The sequence below is a fragment of the Apus apus genome, chromosome 5, assembly GCF_020740795.1.
Source record: "Apus apus isolate bApuApu2 chromosome 5, bApuApu2.pri.cur, whole genome shotgun sequence".
Lineage (NCBI taxonomy): Eukaryota > Metazoa > Chordata > Aves > Apodiformes > Apodidae > Apus > Apus apus.
Genome location: NC_067286.1, coordinates 43,553,459 through 43,567,222, shown reverse-complemented (window position 1 = coordinate 43,567,222; position 13,764 = coordinate 43,553,459). Strand labels below are relative to the sequence as shown.

General features: G+C 42.2%; 1 protein-coding gene across 17 annotated transcripts in view; it reads right to left on the bottom strand.

Moving 5' to 3' along the window:
- NRXN3 (neurexin 3) overlaps positions 1–13,764 on the bottom strand; it is a 1,010,752-nt gene that overhangs the window by 972,825 nt on the left and 24,163 nt on the right. For 16 of the 17 annotated variants that reach the window (XR_007889631.1, XM_051620875.1, XM_051620874.1 and 13 more), the window contains exon 3: positions 11,402–11,470. The exons of the other annotated variant lie outside the window; for it this stretch is intronic. The gene's annotated coding sequence lies outside the window, so the exon portion shown is untranslated. The remainder of the gene's footprint in view (positions 1–11,401; positions 11,471–13,764) is intronic. 17 annotated transcript variants of the gene reach the window in all.

Sequence of the window (13,764 nt, the reverse complement as noted above, 5' to 3'; positions counted from 1 at the left end):
AGACTGCTATATAAATAGCTTATTTCCTAGCAATTGCATAACTTTTCCATTCAAATCAATTTAAAATGTATTTCCCTCCCTTTCAACGAAAAATCTGAACATTCTGAATAATACATCCTTTCTGCTAACATTGTTTTCACAGTTTGAAAAGCCATTATTTTGACAAAAACATTATGAGCAGTTCTCGCTGACAGCACCCACTTTCTCCCCTTCATACCAAGCTCTGCACTGAGCTCAGCACGTCTGTGAAATTCAGCATCACTCCAGAGATTGGTCATGAGGCAGTGATGGGTCTCATTTCTTTTTGGCACCAATTTTCATTTCCTTCTTCCACATAAAGCTTTTTCTAGCTGTACCAAACTGGAAGCCAATGAGAAATGCTGGAGAATTAGCCTCTGTTTATAAATTAAACACCACAAACCCCATCATCAGGAGCAACAATGATTCTTCCACTGCTCACAAGTAAGATATGCAAGGAAAGAGCAAACAATAAAACTCCTCTCTACACCTAAGGAGACACTCTGTCTAGGATAAAGGTAAAATGGTGCAGAAAAAAAAAAAAAAAATCATTAGTGAGAGCACTCCTTCCTGGGTAGACTGAGCACTCCAGTCTCCTACCCCACACCTGTCAGGAGAACAACAATAAGTCTGGGAGAAACCAAGGGAAAAGCTTTTCTAACAAACACTGAAAATTAAGATACCTGAAGTGCTCATAATAACCTGCCAGAATTTCCGTTTCCAAATTGTTTTGAGTAACTGAGATTTAGAAGTAACTATGGAAAATGATTACTTGGTACCACAAGCAACAGATGGTTCCTGCAACCTGCCACTTGCCAGATTCTAGGCCAAACTTCTCCCCTGTGTAACTTCATCACATATTAACTCATTTTATCTATGGTACCCAGTTGTTGGCTGCCAATATTTTGCTGCTCTGCAGTTTCTCATACAATAAGATTCATGTTCCAGCAGCCAGGGTACATGCATGAGTCAAAAGAAACAGCTCATGACCTGTTCGTGTGGCCTTAAGCAAAGTGCTCTTTAAGAGTATATAGCTAGAACTACAGCAGCCACATTGTAAAGTTTAACTAGTGACTGTAAAGTGCTCGACCCACTTAAAAGACAAGCTAACATATGAGCATTATTTTCCTTTATGGCATTAATAGTTCCCCTTTAAATTAAGCAAGGGCAGATGCACCTACAAAACCTGTTACTTCTGATGACTCAGCCGCAAAGAGAAGCAGGTTTACCCAGCAGGCAGGGAGAAAGGTTGGGAAATGGCAGGGTGAAGAGAAGGCTTCACCTGCCTCAACTCCTGACCCACCTCCAGCTGCCCTCTCACTCCAACAGCACCAGACAGCTTTTCACACCACAATGGGTTTCCCCAACCTCCTCAGCACCAGTCATGGAGAGCTGACATGGTCTGCACTTCCTCAGGGACTGCCATGCCCAGTCATATGATACCTCCCTCCTGTGATACAACATGGAAACCAGGGTACTCACCTTCTCCATTTGCATACAAATCAAGTAAATCTATACATTGGCTACTCTGTGTTTTGAACAGGAATCACAGCCCATAGTGGATGTAATCCTCAGTCGGGAGATCTGCAATCCCTCTGTTTCCCCAAAACCTCCCGAAGGGAGAAATTATCTCTGGGGCTCCAAAAACAGGTAGTCAACCATGGGGGAAGAAAATGGGTATGTTTCACTCTATTTTTCACAGGTAGTCATCTAAACCATCTGAAAGGCTCAGAGAAAGGGAAATGTGTAAAGTCCAGCAGACTTCTTGTATGCAGCACTGCCCAGCTCAAAGCATCAGCTAAGTACAACTATTTAAGCTTGCTTTATAGACTCCTGCAGATTCCTTTACTTTTTTTCAAAGTAAAAAAATAAAGGCAAGTTAAAAATACATTAATCTAATAGGATAAAATCCCTTTGTGCATTTAATGAGGATCTAAATAAAGGAAAAAAGCTTTAAAGCACATGCTCGTATATTTGTGAGCCTTATGAGAAAGCAAGGTTTTAGCTATGTTTAATTACATTGTTTTACAAAATGGAAAAGCTGGTTTCAAAACAGCCAGTTGTCAAACATGTGCAATGTGTACCACCACAAGAAGTAGAACTGCCTCTACAGTTTACCGGAGTCAGAAGACACACATCACTGCAAGCTGCTTTTAAAAAATCCCTAATGTAGGATTTCCTACAGAATTAAATGAAAGGGGAAAGTGTACGGAAAACTCAGTCTGCTGCAGTCTTCCACTTACCTCACAAATACAGGCTAGAAGCAGTCTCCTGTTAAAAAATAGATGTTGATAAAAGGTGTACAGTTACTCTGCAAGCACTGAGCCAGTCTGTTGTCTTGGACTACAGCTCACTGTTGGCTTTCTGTCAGATGTCTCCCAAAAGAATCCTGTACAGCTTCACTATGACAAACACTGCTCATCCAGGCAGCAGAATTAGAGGCATTCAAAGTATATCTCCTAAAATATCCATTCCCAATAGCTTTTTTTTTACTAGTAGGAGAGATAAAGATTGCAACTGTACAAAACTACACCTGCCATTCACTATACAACTAGTCAATTTTAAACCACAGGACTGCAGGCTGTTTCGTGATAATGAAAATAAAATCTGAGGTAACAGTACTATAGAGGCAAGAGTGCATGGCTGAGCAGAGAAAGAAGGCAAGAGTGGTGTTCAGCAGAATATTTGCTATTTAGTTAGGTAATAGCAATAAAGTCAGAAAAACGTTTTAAGCAGCACTACTGGGAAGAAAAAAAACAACAAACAAAACAAACCCCCACCCCCAAAAACAAAACAAAACCAAAAAAAACCTCACACTGGTTCAATTGATTTCACAGATTCAAGAACAAACTCCCCTTAATCTTCACACTATAAAAGCTAAGAATCCCAAAACCCACAGGGTTTTCCTCTCCAGACATTCATCCCCAACAGACTCCGCAACATTTGGCCAAGAAAATTCTCCTATTGAAGGTTTTTCCAAAGACACCAGCTTGATACTGATGCCTCCAGCTCCTCCAGTCAGTGCACATCCTCTTTGAGTACTTTCACACTCAAAACACTAGACCCTGCATATTGAGATCTCCCTGTCTTTATTGTAGTAAGTTTGCACTGAGGGGCTGGCACATGCTCTCTCCTATCCTTCTTACCAGATCCTTGCTTCAGTGCCATCTCATACTGCCCACTGCCAGAGTGGAAGTCTGCTTTCTGCTCAGTCATTTTACATCATGCTTCTCAATACCTAAACACACATTCACACACTTCTAGTAAAGCCACCTCTCTCCTTTCCACTTCAGTCTCAGCTGTAACCCAGGAACTAGACGCCACAACCCAATTCCCCAGGCCACTGTGGCTTTGATAACACTCCCTGTGCCAGTCCTTTTCTCACAAGCTGAGTAGTCCCAGGCGTTCACATCTCTTCACAGAGGTATCACTGGGGGTCTGGTGAACTTTTCCCATACCACTAAATGGGATGACCAGAATCACATGAAGTTAGTAATTGTATCATGTTGAGGTCTTGATCAGTTTTACAACAGAAAAAGAAATTCTATTACTTTAGGAATAGGAGAAGTAAAAAAACCAACAACACAGGGTATCCCAGCATACCACTCAGTCTCATCTACAGTCCCTGCTAATCCAGGTTCTCCTTTGGTTCTTTGATAGCTTACATCTCAGAGGTATTCAAGTGCATAACACAAAGCAATGTGATTAGAACTGAGTCTCCTATTCTGCCCCAAGGGAACAATTACACTATGTTTAAAGGACAACAGTAAAGCACTTGATTTTGAACCAGAGGTGAAAAGTTATGGTGTCATCCTTGCACTAAACCTCCCAGTCACAAAGTATTTGTCCATACATATTGTATAATAAACATTGATATATATACCCTAGTCTGCTACAAAGATTATTAGTCATACTGATGAAATCTCAAGAACAGCAAAACACAAAGCAGCCAGTGCTACAGGTGGGAGCTAAACTAAGAGGATGGACCTGCAATCTAAAGAATATACATTTTCCACAGTTATATCAAAGAAAACATTCACCAGTCTATTCAAGGTAACCAGGTGAGGGTTTTAGTTTGGGGATTTTATTTCTATATTTATGTAAGAGATTTAGTAATTTTAAGATTTTTCTTTGATCACAAGCTTTCTTAAGCTTGCCATAGGGGAACAGAACTACTTTCCACTAGTAAAGGAGATATTTTTTTTTAATGAAGTGATACATACAAAAACAGTGAGAGTCTAAGGGACAGCACATTTGGGTACATCAAAGCTACAGCCTCTGTCAGAGAGCAGGGTGTGTAAGAAGAGGTGAGAGCAGAATAACACAAGGCCTATAGTCTCCTATAAACCAATCATTTTTACTCATCAGGCTTTTCAGCATTTTATTATTACAGTGACTCCAATATCCCCATTTCATGCATCTGGTTTGGTGCTTTTCCGTTATCAAGATCTGTATGCAGTATCAATGGTCCAAAAAAGAAATTACTTGCTTTCCTTTTTTTAAGAACTGTGTTTGACTTGAATTACACTTATACTTGCTTGGAAAATCAGACTTCAGTCTCAAGAGGGTTCAAAAGAGGAAAGGGAAGGGAGAAAAAAAGAGAGAGAAATAGAAACAGGAAGAGACAAGGGTAAGTCTGATTAAACCAATTAAAAGTTTCTAAGTACCTGTCCCTGAAGTTTCAGCCAAAGCCACTACTTAGGAATAAGGAGGAGTGTGTTTTTTAACTCTTAAGTTTTCTTTTATCCGTCATCTACTCAGAAAATTGCTGATATTATTCTTCAAGCAGACATGTTTATCAATCATTAGAAAATACTTTTATCTGGAGCAAGTAATAAGAAAATGAAGTCTTTCCAAGATTAACTTAGTGCACATGGATGGTAGTTCAAGGGAGACGAAACAAGAAATGTACATGAGGAAAGTCTGGTTACCTTTTCTTCCATGTGTGCTACTACTCAAGACAAGAAAAACAAAGTGCTGCAGCACGATCAGAGAAGATTCTGCAGAAGTGGGTACGAAGCAGTTATGACAAAGACTGCTCCATGAAAAATGTTTTCACTTTTTTTTCACTTGTTCCTTTCATCTTTTATGACTGAGTTTCTCAGTGACAAAACACTATGTTGCTTGTCCAAGCTGTATCCACAAATGCCAAAACATTTATTCCTAGTTGGCTATTCTAGAGCTGCGCATTAGCACTCAGCAGCATGGTCAAGCCTTCATCTTCCATCCCTTTCTCCGTCTTCTGCACTCCCTTTTTCCTCTAATTCCAGACTTTCATTTCTCTACCCTTACCCCTCCTCATTCCATTTTAATCAAGGTTCTTTCCTAATTAAAACAAACAAATATGAGGAAGCAATTAACGTCTTAAAGGAAGCAGATGGTGGAATAGTGTCATTTCGTTATTGCATTAAGCCTTAACTTGCTATCTCTTCAAACTTTCTGCACTTTAATTAAGCACTGTTACAGGCAAGTTCAATGAGCTCTAGAGTAAGGTTTATCCAATTAGCTCCTGAAAAGCTGATGGTGCACAGTGGCAGGCTGAGCGTGCTGTGCAATATTAATCTGAAAAGGCAATCCCAAGGCCAAAAAAGACCAAGAACTTCCCTTACACATGCAGCAGGTGAGAAAAGGAGCAAGGGGGAATCAAGTATCAGTGATGTGGCCAAATGCCATGGGAAACCAGGAGGATGCAGTCAAAGACCTGGTGCAGCACCTAGACACTCAAAAGTCTATGGGGCCAGACGGGATTCACCCAAGAGTGCTGAGAGAGCTGGCAGAAGAGATCACCAAGCCTCTCTCTATCATCTCTCAACAGTCCTGGATAACAGGGGAGGCCCCAGACGACTTGCTTGCCAATGTGACACCTATTTATACACAACTATACCACGTTCTCAAAAAGCTCATGCTCAGATTCACATACTATCAAAAGAAGAGTTACCCTCAATTACACCAACGGAGGACTTATATTGTAGTACATGTACTGTCTATCTGTCTATCTACCCCTTAAATCAATTTGGCCGCGCAGTTACATTAGATAGATGCTTAACATAGATGCACTAACAGGAAACAACAGCATGCTGGCTTCTGAATTAAATCTGACTTGCCCGTTTACACCTTATCCCCAGCCTATGGGGATGAGGAAATCCCACCAATACCTCTGGACCAGGAGTTGAGTCCATGTTGCCACAAAGACCAACATCTATCATGCACGCCAAGAACATCTACTTTTTAAACATCACATAAGCTAAACCCACTTAGTTCAGAGATTTAAAATGGGAGGGTTCTGTGCTGAGTCCTGACAGATGGATTTGCACACAAACCTGGCAATGAGTTGTCTTACAGCAGTACCCAAAGGCCTTAACAAGTCTGAGGTTTGCCTCCAGCCATCATTCCAGATGCTGGTTAGACCTGTCCCGAAACAGCACATGTTATTCTGATCACCTGTGTTTGTGAAGGAGAAGCCAGACTCATTAAGTTTCAAGAAAGCCTCTGAGGATTAACCAAACCACCCAGAGCCTATTTCACAAGAAGACACTAAGACAACACAGCACTTTTAGCCTTATGGTCTTCATCTTGTGATGACAGCCAAGAGAGATGACTACTGTCTAAAAATACTTTGGGGACAGGGAAGAAGAGAGATCTGAGGTGAAGAGCAATGTGGGCACCTAAACAAAGGTGTATAAACTGGCTATAAGTAAGCCTGTACTGGAAATTAAAATAGCATTTTTAACAATCAGCAGACTAAAGTTCTAAAATAGCCAGCCATCCAGAAAAGAAGCAGACATCACAAAACTAACGTGTTTTATTTTCCTTAGAAGATAGCTGCATGTCCTAGGACTCAAGAGGTCCTCTGCAGTCCTGTGTTCCTACCCTGATCAAGGTAAATATTGTAAAAAAATACATGAGAAGACACAGTCTGAGCTCCAGAGGGCCAATACATTTTAGAAAGGATTTAAGATGAAGCTGAAGCATGGGGGGAGAGAAACAATCCACAGTATGCTGTTCCTTCCCAAGAACGTTTTAAGTCTCCGAAATAGCTTCACTGTATATGAGCATATGCTTTAGGTCACACAGCTTCCACCATTACATAGCCAATTAGAGTAGATCATTATAATGGCCACTTCTAACCTTAAAATCCATGGATCACAAGGCAAGGTAAAACTGATACAAGCATCAATAGAAAACCTGAAATTCTACTCCCATTCACTCAGCACTTAGAACCTGACAGCTGATCCTGACAGCTGATTCAGATCTCAAATATTTTCCTGGCCAGGAAACACAGCCTGACCTAGGGCTCATGCAAAGATGAAATGTAAACAAAGTCCAAAAAGCCCGATCTGTATTTGGTAAGAATCCAGGTACACCTTTGCAGAACTCAGTGCATCTTCCTTTTTGGACTCCCAGATGAAATAAAAGCTTCCTTGCCTAGGGGTAATCGAAGAGCACATTCATACCAAAGGAGAGCTGACTCCTACAACAGACTTTACATGCACACAAGTCCTCTATGTGGCTGAACAGAAGCCAAGTCTGAGAATAATTTCAGGGATCTTCAGATGAGAGAGACTATCTAAAACCTGCACAAAACAAATATTTATGGTCCATAAATATACACAGGCTCCTTCCTCCCCCTCAATTCACAGAGCAGAGACTCCCACTACAAAGTGTCTTGCAACATGTCAGACATACTGACAAAGAAAGCAGAAGTTTGGGTTTTTTCTCTGCTCTGCATAGCAAGGCCATGTTCTTTATTCCTGCTCCTGTGATATTTATCCCTCCCTTTCTTCTCCATCTTCTGCTTTGAGCCAGAGGCTGGTCTGCTGTCTCTTCATATTGGAAACATGCAAGCTTGTTTGGTTTAAAAGGTCAATCACAGTGTATTTGTACAAAGTTTCTGACACAAAAATCTCCTAGTATATGCTAGGAAAAATACTGGAGAAAAGACAGTGCTGGATGGAGGAGAATGAGGTCTGGGTAACATATTAGGGGCACAAACACACAGTTAAGGCACAGTTAAGGGTCATTTGGATGTGGTGATGGTGGATATGGTTTAGGGGAGAACTTTGTATAGAAGGGATAATGGTTGGACTCAGTGATCCCAAGGGTCTTTTCCAACCTGAATAGTTCTATGATTCTATAAGGCCTTCGACACAGTCCCCCACAAAATCCTTCTCTCTAATTTGGAGAGACATGGGTTTGATGGGTAGACCATTCAGTGGATAAGGAATTGGCTGCGTGGTTGCATCTAGAGGGTAGTGATCAATGGCTCGATGTCCAGATGGAAAACAGTGACAAGTAGTGTCCCTCAGGGGTCAGTGCTGGGACTAGTGTTGTTTAATATCTTCATTAATGATATTGACAGTGGCATTGAAAGCACCCTCAGCAAGTTTGCCGATGACACCAAGCTGGGTGGTGCAGTCAATATGCCAGAGGGATGGAATGCCATCCAGAGGGACCTGAACAAAATGGAGAAGTGGGCCCAGGAGAGCCTCATGAGGTTCAACAATGCCAAGTTCAGGGTCCTGCACCTGGGCCAGGGCAACCAGAGATAAGAATACTAGAGAAGAGCCCTGTGGAAAAAGACTTGGAGGTACTAGTGGATGAAAAGCTGGACGTGAGCCACCAATGTGCAATTGCAGCCCAGAAGGACAACCACATCCTGAACTGCATCAAAAGAAGTGTGGTCAGCAGATCAAGAGATGTGATTCTGCCCCTCTACTCTGCCCTGGTGACACCTCACCTGGAATTCTGCATCCAGCTCTGGAGTCCTCAACACAAGAAGGATTTGGACCTGTTGGAGCATGTCCAGAGGAGGGCAACAAAAAACGATCAGAGGGCTGGAGCACCTCTCTTACCAAGACAGGCTGAGGGAGCTGGGGTTGTTCAGCCTGAAGAAGAGAAGACTCTGGGGGGACATAATAGTGACCTTCCAATACCTGAAAGGGGCCTATAAGAAGGCTGGGGAAGAGCTGTTCACTACGGCATGTAATTATAGGAAAAGGGGTAATGCTTTTAAGCTATAGAGGGTAGATTTAGTTTGGACATTGGGAAAAAGTTCTTTATTATGAGGGTGGTGGATCACAGGAATGGGTTGCCTAGAGAGGTGGTGATGGCCCCATCCCTGAAGACATTCAAGGTCAGGCTTGATGGGGCTCTGAGCAATCTGTTCTAGTGTGAGATGTCCCTGTTTATGTAGGGGGGTTGGACTATATGACCTTTATAGGTCCCTTCCAAGACAATATATTCTATGATTCTATGATCTACAAGGACGGTGAGCATCAGACTAATTGATGCCTCATACATTAGTCTAAAGTAATTGACTGTGCATCACAGAATTCAACTCCTTAACCTCAGGAAAGGGACTAAAATAACACTGGTTCTGTTATACAGAAGGGGAATGGATAAAGCTATTAAAGTAGCCACTTCCATGACCATGGGTCATCATACAGGCCAGGACATTTTAAAGATGTCCTGTGATTAGTTTGGGGGCTTATTATTGCCCACTTGCTTGGCCAATGCTTATATTATGTAGCTACAAACTATCTGCCATATCTTTCCATTTAAAAGAAAGGGTGCAGTTGCTTCCTTTTTTCCTGGCCTGCCAGGATATCATTGCCAAACCATGTATTATTGTGCTGATAGCTGATGGTATTGTTAAGGCAACTCCACAAGTATTACTTCTTGGCTTCCATTGGATGCTGTGAGGGATAAACATTATCCTCCACCACTGGAGGAGACCCTGAACCCCAGAGTTGGGTAGCAGCAGTAAAGAGCCCATCAGGAAACAGATTAAGCATTCCCTCGTGTCATACACCCCACAAACCACTTTATATTCACATTTCTGCACTCGCTGTAGGCCACAGCATTTACTTGCTCTTTCCTTCTCCCCTCAGTTGTCAGAATAAAAAGAATGATGTTCCTTTTCCACTCCCAAGCCTGCCCCCCTGCCATCTTCCAATGCAGTTGTTTTACATGGCATGGCCAGCCACCCTGGCCACTCTAGGACCATAAGTGGAAACCTAACCAAACCACAAACTCAGTCAATTCAAAGACTAAAAACACATTTTGCTTTTAACTGGGTTTAAGAGGGACCAGCCCTTTGTATGTTATTTCCAACAGTTATTGATGGTCTTTCCTAACTCACTTAAGGACTCCACTCTGCTCTGCCACTTCAGAGTTACAAGACTATCATTAACCATAGAAATAATGTACCCAGAGAGGGGCCAGAGCAGAACCTCCTTCTCTGAAATCTTTCTTTACCTATGTAGTCTGTGGTGAACCACAGCCCTGAGTAGCTCAGTAGTACAGACTTCTGCTGACACCCACACACCAGTGAGGAGTAGCACTCTTCTTCCATAAGTCAGCAAGTTCGCTATAAAAGAGAAACAAAAAAAAGTCCCCAAAATACTACAGTTTCATTTTTCTTCTGTGTGAAAAAGTGTGAGTCTCTGTCCTGTATAATCAGAGACAGCCTTGGAGCAAACACCCACATAGCACCCTGCTGCTATTCATTAATCGCTCTGGCAGCTTGCGATGAAATTCCCAGAGAAATTTTTTAGCCTTTCTGTAACTTCAGGTGCCTGCTTGAAGAGACCCCAAACAGACACACACAGAGGCACCTCCCACACACTACCAGATATTTGAGAGCTTGGTCCCTGTGGAGCATCAGAGATGTGCCACACATACCTGCTCCCACAAGAGGCAAAAAAATAGAAAATCAGTGACCTCCACTTAGCTCATGGCACACAGCTGTACAGACTGTACCTGCCTGCAGAGGTTATCAATATATTTATTGCACAACAGGTCTTGGGAAATTCCAGTGAGGTATGTGACATTTGAGGATAAATGCTTCAGGAGCTAAATATCAGCCTCTAAGAGCAAAGCAGCCAAGAGAATGCAAAAAGAAAAGCAGAAGTGTACTCCATCAAGACAACAGGGAAGTACAGAAGTCGCTGTTGAAGCAGATAATAGATCCTACCTCAATTACTGTTGTTCTTTCTCAGATGCAAACAGTTCTAATGTAGACAGTCTACATTTGGGGGGGAAGAAGGGGATTAATATTATGCAAAGAATTAGGGGACATCAAGTAATGTTCAGTTCTACTGAAGCCAGAAGTAATTTTATTGGTTCCAGTAAAGTTAGAAAGTACTTTTTTATCTTTTTTTAAAAAAAAATTATTAGATTATTAAGGCAGGGATTGTTTTATAATTGAAGATATCAACAAGCCCTGAAAATTGAATTTTGAGCTGCTCTTTCTTCCTGAAGTTTAACTTGGGCACTTCTGAAAGAAGTGAACTTCCTCTGTGTTCTGTTGAGATTTGGAGCACAGGGCAAAGCCTTAAGGATGCCTAAGCCACAGCAGATGCAAAGTGCCACAGAAACTCACACTTTTCATCTCCAATCCAGCCTCTTCCTGTTCTGGTTCAGATCAGCCCTCTGTGTCCTGTTTCAGAAACTGCAATCGGTAGATAAAGACATAAAACCTGGTTAACTCGCTTAACTTTACAACATCATGTCATGAAATGTCATCTCAGTTCCCACTGCTGTGAGTTTATGCTACACCCCTTCTGGCCTGGGTTCCTCTTGCTCTTTCCATTCAGATGTGCACTTGCAGGCTGCAGCCTTTTTCAGCTAACCACCTTACCTGTGCATATGCACACAAGAACAATATGAATATTACATGTAGCATTCAGCTAACCACCTTACCTGTGCATATGCACACAAGAACAATATGAATATTACATGTAGCAGCATTTGCAGCAAATGATATATTAAGTCCTATATTTTAATGCCACTTTTAGCATGCCTATAAAAAGACTTTATGCAAAAGACTGGATTATGTATTTTTGTGCTGTATGGGTATAGGGTGCAAGTAAGAAACATGGCAAGTGGGAACGTTCCTACCCAGGTGCAGCAGCCTATGGCAAACAGCACCTGGATAGGATGTGCAGAGAATGCTGTAAAATTTACCTTCCTACAAGCACCACAGCTAATTGAGCCCATAGGATTTTTACATTTCAGGAGGTTTCCAATGGAATATCATACTAGAAGTGATGGTGAATGCTGTCCCTTGCAGTGAGTGGATTGCACGCTGCTCTTCAATTTTGTTGTATCCACTCAAAAATGTGACATCTTTACATCTCATTGTGTGCCCTCCTACAGCTTGTATTACAGGGGCAGAAGAAAGAGGAATGCCTGCCAGATACTTCTAATGAAATTTCATTATATTTGGAGCATTCTCTCATATTTGTCCTTACTTCTTTCAAACTAAATTAGGGCACAAGGAGCAATTACAGCTTCACAAGTGGCTACCTTCCTCTGCATTACCCATTACCGTACTTCCGTTCTGGCCTGAAGAGACTTCCCCAGAAGCAAAAGAACATTTAACCTCTATAATCCTTGCAACTTTTGGCTTCCTTGAGGTTAAATGTATGCATACCAAAAAAAGCAGGACTGGGAACACTTTAAAGCATGGATACCTGAGATTACTGCATGGCTTTTTTTTTTTCCTGGCATGACATGCCAAGAGCGACATTTCTCTAAGAGGCAAGGTTTCCTAGCACCAATTGCATCAAATAACACAGAAACTTACCTGGGAATTAGGTCATTAAAACAGAGAGCCTGACTCACAATGAGAGGTGGATCGATAAGTGACCTTTGACAGACTGGAGCCACTGATCAATGATTACTTTTTTTATTAGATGATTCTTTTCCTGTGCCAGCAGAGACTCCTTCTCTCATACACAGTATTAACATTAACCTTTGCAGCACAAGGATTAAAGCAGACAGCACCACAGAGGACTGTCAAGGAAGGAGTGAACAGTAGGAGAAAAGGCAAAACAGAAGCTTAGCCCAAGGAAAGGCTCTCTTCCCTCTACCCCCTTGAGGGCTGGCTCACGCTGCCCAATTTCACTGTCACAACTCCACCTTCCTCTTTTTGTTGTACATACACACTGGCAGGTCAATCTAAAAAAGAAGGGAGCTCCCAATATTATTAAAAAGGCTGGGAAATGGGGGATACCCAGTGAAGGCAGCTGGGGCAAGGTGACACACCACATGGCCATAATGACATAAATAAATGAGCCACAGCACCTCAATGAAAGTCAAGGTCTGCTATTCAAAAGGAAGCTGTGCTGACCCACAGCTCCCAGGCCCTCACCTGATGGCCAACTCAACCTGAAGCCTTTCTATTTCACCATCTGGCTCCATCCCAAAACACTTCTGCTTCTTTCCATGCCAACCTGTTTGACTTCAAACCATTTGCTTCTCCTGAGTGGACATCACCAGTCACACCCATCTGTGAGAGCTATTTTGTGAGATGGGAAAAAAAGGCCCTCAGGGAAGAGAAGAGCTCATCAAATGTGCTGTGCCTGGGACTTGGGCTCAATCTTAACGTAGGTCTCCTGGGGTGTCCCTGTTCACTCATCAGGTGTGCCCTTTGGCACTGTGCTCACAGCAGAAAGACCAGGTGGAAAGAGTTTTATAAAGCTTGAATGGATGAAAGGCTGCAAGCATAACACAGGGACAGGAAAAACCCCAGCAGATGGCAGGGGAGCAGCTTCTTTCTGCTTTGGAGGGTAACATGCTCCAGCATGCCTTTTGCTATGAAGACTTTGCTGCCTTCTCCCTACACTTCTGCAAATGATCTATCTCACAGGAACTGAACAGAGGATCATGTTTTCTTCTCACACAGTCTGAGTTCATTACTCCCAGTAAATGTTGCACCACAGTCCCCACTGAAGTTAAACA